General features: G+C 43.9%; 1 protein-coding gene and 1 pseudogene across 1 annotated transcript in view; both read left to right on the forward strand.

Annotated features, from left to right (window-relative positions):
* The window catches only part of LOC138306865 (splicing factor 3A subunit 1-like), a 242,814-nt gene that overhangs the window by 24,555 nt on the left and 200,420 nt on the right, over positions 1 to 17,839 (forward strand). The window lies entirely within an intron of this gene.
* LOC138308044 (uncharacterized) lies at positions 207 to 1,033 on the forward strand (annotated as a pseudogene).

Raw genomic sequence — 17,839 nt, forward strand, 5'->3', positions numbered from 1 at the left:
TACTTCTTTCAAATTTGATGCTGATCAGCTTAGAATAAAAAATATATAAGAAATAAAATCTAATATTTCAATGTTAACTCTTTATTTACACAGATACACAGATGTAGTTGGCATCTGACAGCTCAGTCAAACAATTTTTCTCTAAGTGTCTTGCTACCCACATTTGTTTAGATGCTGGACATGTACACTATCACTGAAGGCGAGACATGTTTGCTGTCATTGACACTAACGCCACGCTTCAGAGGTTTCTCCTCTTACATGATGTAGATGGATGGACGCGAGCCTGCAACATTTTCAAGGACTGACCAACTGCTAATGACTATGATGAAACTAAAACTGAATCCCCCACTTTTAGATATATAGCAGAAGATTTTCTATACCAGCAAAGCAACTGTTACATTACCACACATATATTACATGGGCTTTTGCATGAGGTATTTTTTGAGGGTATGATAAAGAACAACATCCCATCCCTCCTTAAATGCAAATCCTCGATGCCTTCTAGTTTTGGTGACTTCGAACTGTAGTGTCGCCTTGTTATTGATGCGACAGAGGGTCACACAAGATGTGCCAGGTCAGGATATGGTAGTCTCAGAAGCAAAAACATACAGCTCATAACAAAAACAGGCACACCAGTGAAAGCTGAGTTTACAGGGGTAGCTCCAAATGGAGCTGTTGTGTATGTTAGTGACCTATATCCAGGCAGTACATCTGATGTCCGCTATAGTTTTGAAGCATACAGCAAAAATGCTATCTCAGCTGACTGCAGGTGATATGATCCCTAGCAGACAAGGAGGATTTACGATTCACTCCCCTCCTCCCTTCGGGTGTAACACCTTAACATATCCCTCCCTTCTTAAAAGACAAGGGCCAGTACACACCCGCAGAAGTTCAATTATGTAGGAAGATTGGAAGATCTAGAATTCATGTGGAGCGGGTGAACGAGAGAATAAAGAATTTTGAAATACTATCCCATATACCACAGCAATTCAGACAAACAGCACAAAGATTTTTAGCTCACCTGACCTGGTAACCAAATTTGCCACAAACATCCTTGGGGGAAGGGGAACAGAACTTGTATAAAATTTTTGGCTCTGTCCCCCCCGGGGCAGGAGGGGCGGGGCCCAATAGGGGAAATAGAGGTAAATCCTATAAATCGCTACTTGTCCTAGAGTTCTGCATGGATTGTAACCAAAATTAGCCACAAACATCCTTGGGGGAAGGGGAACAGAACTTGTATAAATTTTGGCTCTGGTCCCCCGGGGGCAGGAGGGGCGGGGCCCAATAGGGGAAATAGAGGTTAATCCTTTAAATCACTACTTGTCCTAGAGTTCTGCATGGATTGTAACCAAAATTTGGCCACAAACATCCTTGGGGAAGGGGCTTGTATAAAATTTTGGCTCTGACCCCCCGGGGGCAGGAGGGGCGGGGCCCAATAGGGGAAATAGAGGTAAATCCTTTAAATCGCTACTTGTCATAGAGTTCTGCATGGATTGTAACCAAATTTGGCCACAAACATCCTTGGGGGAAGGGGAACAGAACTTGTATAAATTTTGGCTCTGACCCCCGGGGGCAGGAGGGGTGGGGCCCAATAGGGGAAATAGAGGTAAATCCTTTAAATCGCTACTTGTCATAGAGTTCTGCATGGAATGTAACCAAATTTTGCCACAAACATCCTTGGGGGAAGGGGAACAGAACTTGTATAAATTTTGGCTCTGGCCCCCCAAGGGCAGGAGGGGTGGGGCCCAATAGGGGAAATAGAGGTAAATCCTTTAAATCGCTACTAGTCATAGAGTTCTGCATGGATTGTAACCAAATTTGGCCACAAACATCCTTGGGGGAAGGGGAACAGAACTTGTATAAATTTTGGCTCTGACCCCCCGGGGGCAGGAGGGGTGGGGCCCAATAGGGGAAATAGAGGTAAATCCTTTAAATCGCTACTAGTCATAGAGTTCTGTATGGAATGTAACCAAATTTGGCCACAAACATCCTTGGGGGAAGGGGAACAGAACTTGTATAAATTTTGGCTCTGACCCCCCGGGGGCAGGAGGGGCGGGGCCCAATAGGGGAAATAGAGGTAAATCCTTTAAATCGCTACTTGTCATAGAGTTCTGCATGGATTGTAACCAAATTTGGCCACAAACATCCTTGGGGGAAGGGGAACAGAACTTGTATAAATTTTGGCTCTGACCCCCCCCGGGGCAGGAGGGGCGGGGCCCAATAGGGGAAATAGAGGTAAATCCTTTAAATCGCTACTTGTCATAGAGTTCTGCATGGATTGTAACCAAATTTGGCCACAAACATCCTTTTTTGAAGGGGAACAGAACTTGTATAAATTTTGGCTCTGACCCCCCAGGGGCAGGAGGGGCGGGGCCCAATAGGGGAAATAGAGGTAAATCCTTTAAATCGCTACTAGTCATAGAGTTCTGCATGGATTGTAACCAAATTTGGCCACAAACATCCTTTGGGGAAGGGGAACAGAACTTGTATAAATTTTGGCTCTGACCCCCCGGGGGCAGGAGGGGCGGGGCCCAATAGGGGAAATAGAGGTAAATCCTTTAAATCGCTACTAGTCATAGAGTTCTGCATGGATTGTAACCAAATTTGGCCACAAACATCCTTGGGGGAAGGGGAACAGAACTTGTATAAATTTTGGCTCTGGTCCCCCAGGGGCAGGAGGGGCGGGGCCCAATAGGGGAAATAGAGGTAAATCCTATAAATCGCTACTTGTCCTAGAGTTCTGCATGGATTGTAACCAAATTTGGCCACAAACATCCTTGGGGGAAGGGGAACAGAACTTGTATAAATTTTGGCTCTGACCCCCCAGGGGCAGGAGGGGCGGGGCCCAATAGGGGAAATAGAGGTAAATCCTTTAAATCGCTACTTGTCCTAGAGTTCTGCATGGATTGTAACCAAATTTGGCCACAAACATCCTTGGGGGAAGGGGAACAGAACTTGTATAAATTTTGGCTCTGACCCCCCGGGGGCAGGAGGGGCGGGGCCCAATAGGGGAAATAGAGGTAAATCCTTTAAATCGCTACTAGTCCTAGAGTTCTGCATGGATTGTAACCAAATTTGGCCACAAACATCCTTGGGGGAAGGGGAACAGAACTTGTATAAATTTTGGCTCTGACCCCCCAGGGGCAGGAGGGGCGGGGCCCAATAGGGGAAATAGAGGTAAATCCTTTAAATCGCTACTAGTCATAGAGTTCTACATGGATTGTAACCAAATTTGGCCACAAACATCTTTGGGGCAAGGGGAACAGAACTTGTATAAATTTTGGCTCTGGCCCCCCCCCCCCCCCCCCCCCCGGGGGCAGGAGGGGTGGGGCCCAATAGGGGAAATAGAGGTAAATCCTTTAAATCGCTACTTGTCCTAGAGTTCTGCATGGATTGTAACCAAATTTGGCCACAAACATCCTTGGGGGAAGGGGAACAGAACTTGTATAAATTTTGGCTCTGACACCCCGGGGGAAGGAGAGGCGGGGCTCAAATGGAAAATAGAGGTAAATCCGATAAATCGCTACTTGTCCTAGAGTTCTGCATGGATTGTAACCAAATTTGGCCACAAACATCCTTGGGGGAAGGGGAACAGAACTTGTATAAATTTTGGCTCTGACCCCCCGGGGGCAGGAGGGGCGGGGCCCAATAGGGGAAATAGAGGTAAATCCTATAAATCGCTACTTGTCCTAGAGTTCTGCATGGATTGTAACCAAATTTGGCCACAAACATCCTTTGGGAAGGGGAACAGAACTTGTATAAATTTTGGCTCTGACCCCCCGGGGGCAGGAGGGGCGGGGCCCAATAGGGGAAATAGAGGTAAATCCTATAAATCGCTACTTGTCCTAGAGTTCTGCATGGATTGTAACCAAATTTGGCCACAAACATCCTTTGGGGAAGGGGAACAGAACTTGTATAAATTTTGGCTCTGACCCCCCAGGGGCAGGAGGGGTCGGGGCCCAATAGGGGAAATAGAGGTAAATCCTTTAAATCGCTACTAGTCATAGAGTTCTGCATGGATTGTAACCAAATTTGGCCACAAACATCCTTGGGGGAAGGGGAACAGAACTTGTATAAATTTTGGCTCTGACCCCCCGGGGGCAGGAGGGGCGGGGCCCAATAGGGGAAATAGAGGTAAATCCTTTAAATCGCTACTAGTCATAGAGTTCTGTCAAATTTGGAATGTAACCAATTTGGCCACAAACATCCTTGGGGGAAGGGGAACAGAACTTGTATAAATTTTGGCTCTGACCCCCCGGGGCAGGAGGGGCGGGGCCCAATAGGGAAATAGAGGTAAATCCTTTAAATCGCTACTTGTCATAGAGTTCTGACATGGATTGTAACCAAATTTGGCCACAAACATTCCTTTGGGGAAGGGGAACAGAACTTGTATAAATTTTGGCTCTGACCCCCCAGGGGCAGGAGGGGCGGGGCCCAATAGGGGAAATAGAGGTAAATCCTATAAATCGCTACTTGTCCTAGAGTTCTGCATGGATTGTAACCAAATTTGGCCACAAACATCCTTGGGGGAAGGGGAACAGAACTTGTATAAATTTTGGCTCTGATCCCCCAGGGGCAGGAGGGGCGGGGCCCAATAGGGGAAATAGAGGTAAATCCTTTAAATCGCTACTTGTCCTAGAGTTCTGCATGGATTGTAACCAAATTTGGCCACAAACACCCTTGGGGGAAGGGGAACAGAACTTGTATAAATTTTGGCTCTGACCCCCCGGGGGCAGGAGGGGTGGGGCCCAATAGGGGAAATAGAGGTAAATCCTTTAAATCGCTACTTGTCATAGAGTTCTGCATGGATTGTAACCAAATTTGGCCACAAACATCCTTGGGGGAAGGGGAACAGAACTTGTATAAATTTTGGCTCTGACCCCCCAGGGGCAGGAGGGGCGGGGCCCAATAGGGGAAATAGAGGTAAATCCCTAAATCGCTACTAGTCATAGAGTTCTACATGGATTGTAACCAAATTTGGCCACAAACATCCTTGGGGGAAGGGGAACAGAACTTGTATAAATTTTGGCTCTGGCCCCCCGGGGGCAGGAGGGGCGGGGCCCAATAGGGGAAATAGAGGTAAATCCTTTAAATCGCTACTAGTCATAGAGTTTACTGCATGGAATTGTAACCAAATTTGGCCACAAACATCCTTGGGGAAGGGGAACAGAACTTGTATAAATTTTGGCTCTGGACCCCCAGGGGGCAGGAGGTGGCGGGGCCCTCCCAATAGGGGGGAAAATAGAGGTAAATCCTTAATTAAATCGCTACTTGTCATAGAGTTCTGCATGAATTGTAACCAAATTTTGGGCCACAAACTACCTTGGGGAAAAGGGAACAGAACTTGTATAAAATTTTGGCTCTGGGGATCCCACAGGGGCAGGAGGGGGCGGGACCCAATTAGGGGAAATAGCGGTAAATCCTTTAAATCGCTACATTAGTCATACGAGATCTGAATGGAATTGTAACCAAAATTTGGCCACAAACATCCTTTGGAGGGGAAGGGGAAGCAGAACTTGTATAAATTTTGGCTCTGATCCCCAATGCGGTGGGTGGAAGCGGACCACAATGGGGGAAAATAGACGGTTAATTTCATCTGATAATCGCTCTATTGTGCTGTAGTGTTCTTGCAGAGTGTGGATGTTGTAACCAAAATTTGGACCAACAAATCATCTTCTTGGGGGAGAGGACGGAATAGGGGGAAACAAGAATTGGTTATAATTATTCGCTCTTGTCCCCAGGGGCAGAGTTCTGCGCGGGGTCCCAAATAGGGCAGTGATGAGAGTAGGTACGATCCCGTATAGAGTCTTTTCTTGTCCTATGAAGGTTCTGAATGGGTTTGAAACCAATACTTATGCTAGACAAACTCATCCCTTTAGGGCAAGGGGGAACAGAGTTCTGTTATATATTTTTGTTGCTGATCCCCCGGGGGAGGATGGGTTGTGGCCACCCAATAGTGGAGTATTTAGAAGTATACTTCTTATAAACTCGTTATCTAGATCATGAGAGTTCTGCATGAAATGAATATGTAACCAGAATTTGTCCACAATTAACCTTGGGAGAAATAGGAGAGACGAGACCCTATTGGAGAAAAAAGGAAAAAGTGAAAAAAAGAAGATAGGCGGCGGGAAAAAGGATAGAAGGTGGGGAAATCATGATCTTTGATTTTAAATTTTGCAGATCTTGGTTCACACCTCAGGGGCAGGAGGTTGGCGGGGCCCCCCAATAGGTCGATTAATTCGAGGTACTAAATCCTATATAAATCGTTTAACTTGTCCTAGAAGAATACTGCTTGGATTGTGAGAACACAACAATAAAGGCCTCAGAAAACAGTCCCTTGTGGGGGAAGGGCGGCTCACAGAAACTTGATACATTAATCGCTGTGCTCCTGGAACACAACCTCCAGGCGAGTCAGGGAAGGGGCGGGGGCCCCAATGGGGGGGTACAAACTTGAGGGATAGGGTCGGGGCCCAATAGGGGAAATAGAGGTAAATCCTTTAAATAAATCGCTACTTAGTCATAGAGTTCTACATGGATTGTAACCAAATTTGGCCACAAACAACTTGGGGGAAGGGGGAACAGAACTTGTATAAATTTTTGGCTCTGGTCCCCTGGGGCAGGGAGGGTGGGGCCCAATAGGGGAAATAGAGGTAAATCCTTTAAATCGCTACTAGTCCTAGAGTTCTGAAATGGAATGTAACCAAATTTGGCCACAAACATCCTTGGGGGAAGGGGAACAGAACTTGTATAAATTTTGGCTCTGACCCCTGGGGGCAGGAGGGGCGGGGCCCAATAGGAAATAGAGGTAAATCCTTTAAATCGCTACTAGTCATAGAGTTCTGCATGGATTGTAACCAAAATTTGGCCACAAACATCCTTGGGGGAAGGGGAACAGAACTTGTATAAATTTTGGCTCTGATCCCTCCAGGGGGCAGGAGGGTCGGGGCCCAATAGGGGAAATAGAGGTAAATTCTTTAAATCGCTACTAGTCATAGAGTTCTGACATGGATTGTAACCAAAATTTGGCCCACAAACATCCTTTGGGGAAGGGGAACAGAACTTGTATAAATTTGGCTCTGATCCCCCGGGGCAGGAGGGGCGGGGCCCAATAGGGGAAAAAAGAGGTAAATCCTTTAAATCGCTACTAGTCATAGAGTTCTGCGCGATTGTAACCAAATTTGGCCACAAACACCCTGGGGGAAGGGGAACAGAACTTGTATAAATTTTTGTTCTGACCCCCAGGGGCAGGAGAGGGGTGGGGCCCAATATAGAAATAGAGGTAAATCCTTTAAATCGCTACTAGTCATAGAGTTCTGCATGGATGTAACCAAATTTGGCCACAAACATCCTTGGGGAAAGGGGAACAGAACTTGTATAAATTTTGGCTCTGACCCCCCCCCCCCAGGGGCAGGAGGGGCGGGGCCCAATAGGGGAAATAGAGGTAAATTCTTTAAATCGCTACTTGTCATAGAGTTCTACATGGAATGTAACCAAATTTGGCCACAAACATCTTTGGGCAAGGGGAACAGAACTTGTATAAATTTTGGCTCTGGCCCCCCGGGGGCAGGAGGGGCGGGGCCCAATAGGGGAAATAGAGGTAAATCCTTTAAATCGCTACTAGTCATAGAGTTCTGCATGGAATTGTAACCAAATTTGGCCACAAACATCCTTTGGGGAAGGGGAACAGAACTTGTATAAATTTTGGCTCTGGTCCCCTGGGGGCAGGAGGGGCGGGGCCCAATAGGGAAAATAGAGGTAAATCCTTTAAATCCTACTTGTCCTAGAGTTCTGCATGGATTGTAACCAAATTTTGGCCACAAACATCCTGGGGGAAGGGGAAGGGGAAACAGAACTTGTATAAATTTTGGCTCTGATCCCCCAGGGGCAGGAGGGTCGGGGCCCAATAGGGGAAATAGAGGTAAATTCTTTAAATCACTACTTGTCCTAGAGTTGTGACATGGATTGTAACCAAATTTGGCCACAAACACCCTTTGGGGCAAGGGGAACAGAACTTGTATAAAATTTTGGCTCTGACCCCTGGGGGCTGGAGGGGTGGGGCCCAATAGGGGAAATAGAGGTAAATCCTTTAAATCGCTACTTGTCATAGAGTTTCTGCATGGAATGTAACCAAATTTGGCCACAAACATCCTTGGGAGAAGGGGAACAGAACTTGTATAAATTTTGCTCTGGTCCCCCGGGGCAGGAGGGGCGGGGCCCAATAGGGGAAATAGAGGTAAATCCTTTAAATCGCTACTGTCGTAGAGTTCTGAATGGAATGTAACCAAATTTGGCCACAAACATCCTTGGGGGAAGGGGAACAGAACTTGTATAAATTTTGGCTCTGACACCCTGGGGGCAGGAGAGGTGGGGCCCAATAGAGGAAATAGAGGTAAATCCTTTAAACCGCTACTAGTCATAGAGTTCTGCATGGATTGTAACCAAAATTTAGCCACAAACATCCTTGGGGAAAGGGGAACAGAACTTGTATAAATTTTGGCTCTGATCCCCCAGGGGCAGGAGGGTCGGGGCCCAATAGGGGAAATAGAGGTAAATTCTTTAAATCGCTACTAGTCATAGAGTTCTACATGGATTGTATCAAAATTTGGACACAAACATCTTTGGGGCAAGGGGAACAGAACTTGTATAAATTTTGGTTCTGGCCCCCGGGGCGCTGGAGGGGTGGGGCCCAATAGGGGAAATGGAGGTAAATCCTTTAAATCGCTACTAGTCATAGAGTTCTGCATGGAATGTAACCAAAATTTGGCCAGAAACATCCTTGGGCGAATAAGAACTGAGTTTGTATAAATTTTGGCACTGGTCTGGGGGGGCAGGAGAGACGGGGCCCAATAGGGGAATTATAGGTAAATCCTTATAAATTTTGGCTCTGATCCCCCAGGGGCAGGAGGGGCGGGGCCCAATAGGGGAAATAGAGGTAAATTCTTTAAATCGCTACAAGTCATAGAGTTCGACATGGATTGTAACCAAATTTGGCCACAAACAACTTTGGGGCAAGTGGAACAGAACTTGTATGAATTTTGGCTCTGCCCCCCCCCCCCCCCTTCCCCCCGGGGGCTGGAGGGGTGGGGCCCAATAGGGGAAATAGAGGTAAATCCTTTAAATCGCTACTTGTCATAGAGTTCTGCATGGATTGTAACCAAATTTGGCCACAAACATCCTTGGGAGAAGGGAAACAGAGTTTGTATAAATTTTGGCTCTGACCCCCCGGGGGCAGGAGGGGCGGGGCCCAATAGGGGAAATAGAGGTAAATCCTATAAATCGCTACTTGTCCTAGAGTTCTGCATGGATTGTAACCAAATTTGGCTATAAACATCCTTGGGGGAGGGGGAAAAGAACTTGTATAATTTTTGGCTCTGACCCTCCTGGGGTAGGAGGGGGGGCAATAGGGGAAATAGAGATAAATTCTATTAATCACTACTTGTCCTAGAGTTCTGCATGGATTGTAACCAAATTTGGCCACAAACATCCTTGGGGGAAGGGGAACAGAACTTGTATAAATTTTGGCTCTGACCCCCCGGGGGCAGGAGGGGCGGGGCCCCATAGGGAAAATAGAGGTAAATCCTTTAAATCACTACTTGTCCTAGAGTTCTGCATGGATTGTAACCAAATTTGCCCACAAACATCCTTTGGGGAAGGGGAACAGAACTTGTATAAATTTAGGCTCTGATCCCCCAGGGGCAGGAGGTCGGGGCCCAATAGGGGAAATAGAGGTAAATTCTATTAATCACTACTTGTCCTAGAGTTGTGCGCGTATTGTAACCAAATTTGGCCACAAACACCCTGGGTGGAAGGGAAACAGAACATGTATAAATTTTTGCTCTGACACCCTGGGGGCAGGAGAGGTGGGGCCCAATAGAGGAAATAGAGGTAAATCCTTTAAACCGCTACTAGTCATAGAGTTCTGCATGGATTGTAACCAATATTAGCCACAAACATCCTTGGGGAAAGGGGAACAGAACTTGTATAAATTTTGGCTCTGATCCCCCAGGGGCAGGAGGGTCGGGGCCCAATAGGGGAAATAGAGGTAAATTCTTTAAATCGCTACTAGTCATAGAGTTCTACATGGATTGTATCAAAATTTGGACACAAACATCTTTGGGGCAAGGGGAATAGAACTTGTATAAATTTTGGCTCTGGCCCCCCGGGCGCTGGAGGGGTGGGGCCCAATAGGGGAAATAGAGGTAAATCCTTTAAATCGCTACTAGTCATAGAGTTCTGCATGGAATGTAACCAAATTTGGTCAGAAGTATCCTTGGGAGAATAAGAACTGAGTTTGTATAAATTTTGGCACTGGTCCCTGGGGGCAGGAAGGGCGGGGCCCAATAGGGGAATTAGAGGTAAATCCAATAAATCGCTACTTGTCCTAGAGTTCTGCATGGATTGTAACCAAATTTGGCCATAAACATCCTTGGGGGAAGGGGAACAGAACTTGTATAAATTTTGGCTCTGACCCTCCTGGGGTAGGAGGGGGGGCAATAGGGGAAATAGAGGTAAATTCTATTAATCACTGCTTGTCCTAGAGTTCTGCATGGATTGTAACCAAATTTCCCCACAAACATCCTTTGGGGAAGGGGAACAGAACTTGTAAAAATTTAGACTCTGATCCCCCAGGGGCAGGAGGGGCGGGGCCCAATAGGGGAAAAAGATGTAAATCCTTTAAATTGCTTCTAGTCATAGAGTTCTGCGCGTATTGTAACCAAATTTGGCCACAAACACCCTGGGTGGAAGGGGAACAGAACTTGTATAAATTTTTGCTCTGACACCCTGGGGGCAGGAGAGGTGGGGCCCAATAGGGGAAATAGAGGTAAATCCTTTAAATCGCTACTAGGCATAGTGTTCTGAATGGAATGTAACTAAATTTGGCCACAAACATCCTTGGGTGAAGGGGAACAGAACTTGTATAAATTTTGGCTCTGATCCCCCGGGTCAGGAGGGGCGGGGCCCAATAGGGGAAATAGAGGTAAATCCTTTAAATCGCTACTTGTCGTAGAGTTCTGAATGGAATGTAACCAAATTTGGCCACAAACATCCTTGGGGGAAGGGAACAGAACTTGTATAAATTTTGGCTCTGACCCCCCGGGGGCAGGAGGGGCGGGGCCCAATAGGAGAAATAGAGGTAAATCCTTTAAATCTCTACTTGTCCTAGAGCTCTACATGAATTGTAACCAAATTTGGCCACAATCATCCTTTGGGGAAGGGGAACAGAACTTGTATAAATTTTGGCGCTGGTCCCCCGGGGGCAGGAGGGGCGGGGCCCAATAGGGGTAATAGAGGTAAATCCTTTAAATCGCTACTAGTCATAGAGTTCTGAATGGAATGTAACCAAATTTGGCCACAAACATCCTTGGGGGAAGGGGAACAGAACTTGTATAAATTTTGGCTCTGATCCCCCGGGTCAGGAGGGGCGGGGCCCAATAGGGGAAATAGAGGTAAATCCTTTAAATCCCTACTTGTCGTAGAGTTCTGAATGGAATGTAACCAAATTTGGCCACAAACATCCTTGGGGTAATGGGAACAGAACTTGTATAAATTTTGGCTCTGGTCCCCCGGGGGCAGGAGGGGCGGGGCCCAATAGGGGAAATAGAGGTAAATCCTTTAAATCGCTACTAGTCATAGTGTTCTGAATGGAATGTAACTAAATTTGGCCACGAACATCCTTGGGGGAAGGGGAACAGAACTTGTATAAAATTTGGCTCTGATCCCCCGGGTCAGGAGGGGCGGGGCCCAATAGGGGAAATAGAGGTAAATCCTTTAAATCGCTACTAGTCACAGAATTCTGCATGGAATGTAACCAAATTTGGCCACAAACATCCTTGGGGGAAGGGGAACAGAACTTGTATAAATTTTGGCTCTGACCCCCCGGGGGCAGGAGGGGCGGGGCCCAATAGGAGAAATAGAGATAAATCCTTTAAATCTCTACTTGTCCTAGAGCTCTACATGAATTGTAACCAAATTTGGCCACAAACATCCTTTGGGGAAGGGGAACAGAACTTGTATAAATTTTGGCTCTGACCCCTCCCCCTCCCGGGGGCAGGAGGGGCGCGGCCCAATAGGGGAAATAGAGGTAAATCCTTTAAATCGCTACTAGTCACAGAATTCTGCATGGATTGTAACCAAATATGGCCATAAACATCCTTGGGGGAAGGGGAACAGAACTTGTATAAATTTAGGCTCTGATCCCCCAGGGGCAGGAGGGGCGGGGCCCAATAGGGGAAAAAGATGTAAATCCTTTAAATTGCTTCTAGTCATAGAGTTCTGCGCGTATTGTAACCAAATTTGGTCACAAACACCCTGGGTGGAAGGGGAACAGAACTTGTATAAATTTTCGCTCTGACACCCTGGGGGCAGGAGAGGTGGGGCCCAATAGGGGAAATAGAGGTAAATCCTTTAAATCGCTACTAGGCATAGTGTTCTGAATGGAATGTAACTAAATTTGGCCACAAACATCCTTGGGTGAAGGGGAACAGAACTTGTATAAATTTTGGCTCTGATCCCCCGGGTCAGGAGGGGCGGGGCCCAATAGGGGAAATAGAGGTAAATCCTTTAAATCGCTACTTGTCGTAGAGTTCTGAATGGAATGTAACCAAATTTGGCCACAAACATCCTTGGGGGAAGGGGAACAGAACTTGTATAAATTTTGGCTCTGACCCCCCGGGGGCAGGAGGGGCGGGGCCCAATAGGAGAAATAGAGGTAAATCCTTTAAATCTCTACTTGTCCTAGAGCTCTACATGAATTGTAACCAAATTTGGCCACAAACATCCTTTGGGGAAGGGGAACAGAACTTGTATAAATTTTGGCTCTGACCCCCCCCCCCCCCGGGGGGGCAGGAGGGGCGCGGCCCAATAGGGGAAATAGAGGTAAATCCTTTAAATCGCTACTAGTCACAGAATTCTGCATGGATTGTAACCAAATATGGCCATAAACATCCTTGGGGGAAGGGGAACAGAACTTGTATAAATTTTGACTCTGGCCCCTTGAGGGCAGGACGGGTGGGGCCCAATAGGGGAGATAGAGGTAAATCCTATAAATCACTTCTTGTCCTAGAGTTTTGCTTGGATTGTGACCAAATTTGGCCATAAACATCCTTGGGGGAAGGGGAACAGAACTTGTATAAATTTTGGCTCTGACCCCTGGGGGCGGGAGGGGTGGGGCCCAATAGGGGATTTAGAGGTTAATATTAAAATTCCTTCAGAAAAGAAACAATGAACCTGTATTCAGAACATTACTTGGCATTACAAACCAGGTGAGCGATACAGGCCCTCTGGGCCTCTTGTTAATAAATAAATTACGAATTGATATGTAGCTCATCATAGTGGAATATCTAGTAGTTCTGGCCCTAACCCGGTCCGGTGTAACGTTGAAAATGGACCTCCGTTGAAAATTGACCTCGGGTCAGTTTTCAACGTTGAAAAATGACCCAAAAACCGTTGAAAACTGAACTTTCAGCGCACTTTTTACACCGACCTGTTGAAAATAGACCCCGTTGAAAAGTGACCCCATAGGAACTCGTTTTTATACAACAACACAACACGACACCACAACACCACGAAACCACACAGCATCACACAGCACAGCAACACACCAGCAACACACCAACAACACAACAACACTACACAACACAACACCATACAACAATACATCACACCACACAACAAAATAACACAACATCACACAACACAACATCACTCAACATAACATCACACAACACAACAACGCATCAAACAAAACATAATATCACACAACCACACAACACAAGACAACATTACACAACAACACGACACATCAACACAACAAAACATCACACAACACAACAACACACTACACAACCACACCACAACACTCAACCACGCAACAACAATACAACAACATCCAACAACAACACTACACAACATCACACAACACAGCATCACGCAACACACCATAACACAACAGCACATCACACAACATAACACAAATACACATCACACAACAACAACACAACACCACCCAACAACAACATTGTCATACAACAAGTACGAAAGACAGGAATTCGTAATGACCCGGATTATTATGGTGAAAGGCAAACGCGGTACGGGATGTGACTGAACATTAGAAAAGCAAAAGGCTATTTGTGTGTAGACAACGATTATACTTACGCCGACTAGTTAAGAATAACCACTCGTACGTTCTAAGCAAAACCCTCTATAACAAGCAAAAATATGCGTTGGTGTCTCTTATTCCTCCTTTATCTCTTTAGTTATATCCTAATTTGTAACCTTTATTTTGTTTTGATATATAAAGTAAACATATATAGACATATTTATATAGACAGAGTAACGTAGGTTAAACATTAAAGTATTCACAAGTTTTAGATTTAAAGGATTTGTCCAGCCAAATTTTTTTTTTGATAATACGTCAGGATATTGCTTTGGGTGAATGAAAAATTAGGTCCCACCCATTGAATCGCCTAGTTTTTAGCGCTATCGGTTGGTTTTGGTCGTGATTTACGGGTAGTGTCGACTACGGTTCAGAGATAATGAGCTAGCCGGTCACGTGGTCTTGTGATATGTCACAGTAGTCCGCGGCTACACAAGGTAAGCCTAGTACTATACATCTATACAGCACATACACGTATACGTTAGATCTACAATTTGAGATTTTCGAGTAAATGGTTATTCTAGCTTAATGATGTAGATATTTTCAGTTTCAAAACATTCCATTTCAAACATTCAAACAAGCATATATATAACTTTAGATTAGATATTCAGTCCAATTTGATAGCGATATCAAAATGATGTTCGCATCAGTTTGGACTTAGATTTAGCAAGGACGTTTATGAGAAGGATAAGTCACACTGGGTTTTGGGCAAAGACAGCGCAGGCGCTTTTGTGTTTGTGCACTGACCGTGACGTTGGGCGACGACTGATTTCCTTTGATATCCGCCGCCGCAGCCTTTGATGGGGGGTGCGAGGGTTACCGTCTTACTTTCTGAAGCGTGCTTCCATTTCATGAGCGGTCGTATTTTTTTAACGATAGTTTAAGACATTTCTTCTAAATCTTCCATCTTTAAAGCAAGTTATAAACGTTGTGAAATTTAATTTACTTTACATTGGTGTTTCGTTTGACTCGATGAGACAAGTATTTGTTGAGAAAAACGGTTTTTATTCCCGGTTCATAAGCGTCTCGCGTGGTGTTTAGTAGTGTAAAGAGACAGACACGAATCCTTCTCACTTATAAATCCTTGGATTTAGAATATATCATATTATGTAAATTTCTGTGTAATAAAAAAAACAGTATAATCTAACAATATCTTTTTACGACTAAAATCCCAAAATTTAGCATGAATATATCTAGAATCCGTGTTTTTATTTCAAACTTCTGCTTTAACGATACAAACACGGCACAGTTTTTGAGTAAAAATAAAATGTGGACGGTTATCAGTTATGTGATATTGGAGTAACAGTACCGATCTTATACAGAAAATTATATGTATATCTATATTGTTGCCTTTGTAACTTTATCCATAACGTTAACTAAAAAGCAGAAATACATCAACGATATTTCTGATATATGTTTCTAAATTACAGTATAAGTGTAGATTTAAATTCATTATTTCAAAATTATACTAAATCCTTAAAATAGTATATTTTCTGTCGATCCTTTTGTATATCATACCGAGATTTAATAGAATGATATGAACATTTATCATATAATCCAAAAAGTAACCACATAGTGTTCAAATGAAAAATGAAATATATATATATATATTATATATGTATACAGGCATTATAAATAGATATAATATCTTGTACCTTTTTAAAACTACACTTAGTGATATTCAAATAAGTATATTTAGACTGGCAATGTCGTAACCCTTCTTGTATGACTATACATGTACATGTAGATTCGAAACGGTGAACATATATGCTTAGAATTTTTACCAATACCTTAGAAATTACGGATGATTGCTATATGCCACGATCCCGTAATTACAGTACTAGACTGGAATAATTTTCAAGGTTAAACCTTTAGTTGAGATAGTTCTTAGAACCATTTTATTTCTGAATAAGTCAATTTCCATTATTGTTTTACCTGTGTACGACATATATAGAGAATACATGGTTAGTATCTTACAATACAAGGTTTATTTTGGTGCGAGACTTAGGAAAGCCGAGATGACGAGGCTTTGCCGAGTCATCTCGGCTTTCCGTGTCGAGCACCAAAATAAAACTTGTATTGTAAGATACTAACCGTGTATTCTGTTTATCCTGCAACCATTATGGCATTCAAAACGAAAGCAAATTGACAGTTCCTTACTTTGTTTCGCTCGAAGCGAGACGCTTCTTTGATGCGGAGGTAAAGATTCATTCACTTAAGCGAATGAGAGTGTACTCCTTTTTACTGCCGTGGGAAATAAAGAAGCGCATTCACAATCAGTAACCGTAATTCTATTCAGTGTGATATATCACTGAAATGAAATGAAAATACTCAAATAACAATAAATACCCATTAAAGAATTACTTAACAATACATACCTTTGTCATGAGCCAAGAAAAAGACGACACCGCCATACGAGATTTTCGATATCGTAAAAATGACGTCATTTCGGTGAATGTGACGTCACGTTTTAGCGGGACTGACTGACGTTTCATTCACCGGAAGGTTCAAGTTCTGGGTCAAGTTAGAAAAAGTTCCGTCAGATATGGAACAAATTTACGTGATCGTATTGACGGATAAAGCATATCGTATTGACGGATAAAGCACAAGTTTATCTGGCAGTAGTTATCGGTCAGTATGTGGGACAGTTGCAGGATAAAATATATATCTGTAATATATATTCCTAGGTATGATCAGGGATATTTTATATTGAACACATATAACGATATATTACAAAAATATTTTTTTACACATTTTATTTTACTTATTGAATTTTGCAACGTTCGGCATGCCATAAATAGTTATAAAAAAACTCGACTTGTTTCAAAGAATTATGCACAGCTACAGTACGCTTCCTAAGTACTCATACAAAGGTTGCTTCGAGATGCAATTTTGTATACAGACTCGCACTAATACCATTCCAAATTAGTCACAGCTACTTGTGCAATAAAGGGAGATTAATTAGTCTGTTCCGGTCATTTAAATAATGATGTCATAATCTAGACACTAAATTCATAGTCTCTGATATTTATGTACGGGGAAACTCAGTGATGTAAGTTATATAATGTTTGATGGTACGGGTACAGTCAAGGACGTAAGTTATGTTGTATAGTACGAGTACAGTCAGGGATGTAAATGATATATGTGGTGTAGTACGGGTACAGTCAGGGATGTAAATGATATATATGGTGTAGTACGGGTACAGTCAGGGATGTAAATGATATATGTGGTGTAGTACGGGTACAGTCAAGGATGTAAGTTATATAGGTTGTATAGTACGGGTACAGTCAGGGATTATATATGTTGTACACTCAAGCATGCTAGTTATCACAGGGACCTGGCACGAAAATTTTTAACCAATAGTATACATATATATATTATAGTATCAAGGGTATGAACTCGGCAGTAGAGAAAAACGGACCTACGGGTATTTTTTTTATTATTTTAATAAATGGTTAATATAAAACATTGACTGATATCTCACCTTAAAGAGAAATAATTTATCTTTCCATTGAGTGCTTGATGAACAAAATTGGCCAAGTACTGACGAAGTTATGGCTTGGTGAATCGGGAAATTTATGAAAAATATGCCAGGTAGACATTTCCTTGTCCGGTCTAAATGTCGTCTCGGCTCTAATGGGCACCTCAAAAACCAAGCCAAAATCACAAAATCTACGCTTGTGG

This window comes from Argopecten irradians, chromosome 14 (assembly GCF_041381155.1).
Source record: "Argopecten irradians isolate NY chromosome 14, Ai_NY, whole genome shotgun sequence".
NCBI lineage: Eukaryota > Metazoa > Mollusca > Bivalvia > Pectinida > Pectinidae > Argopecten > Argopecten irradians.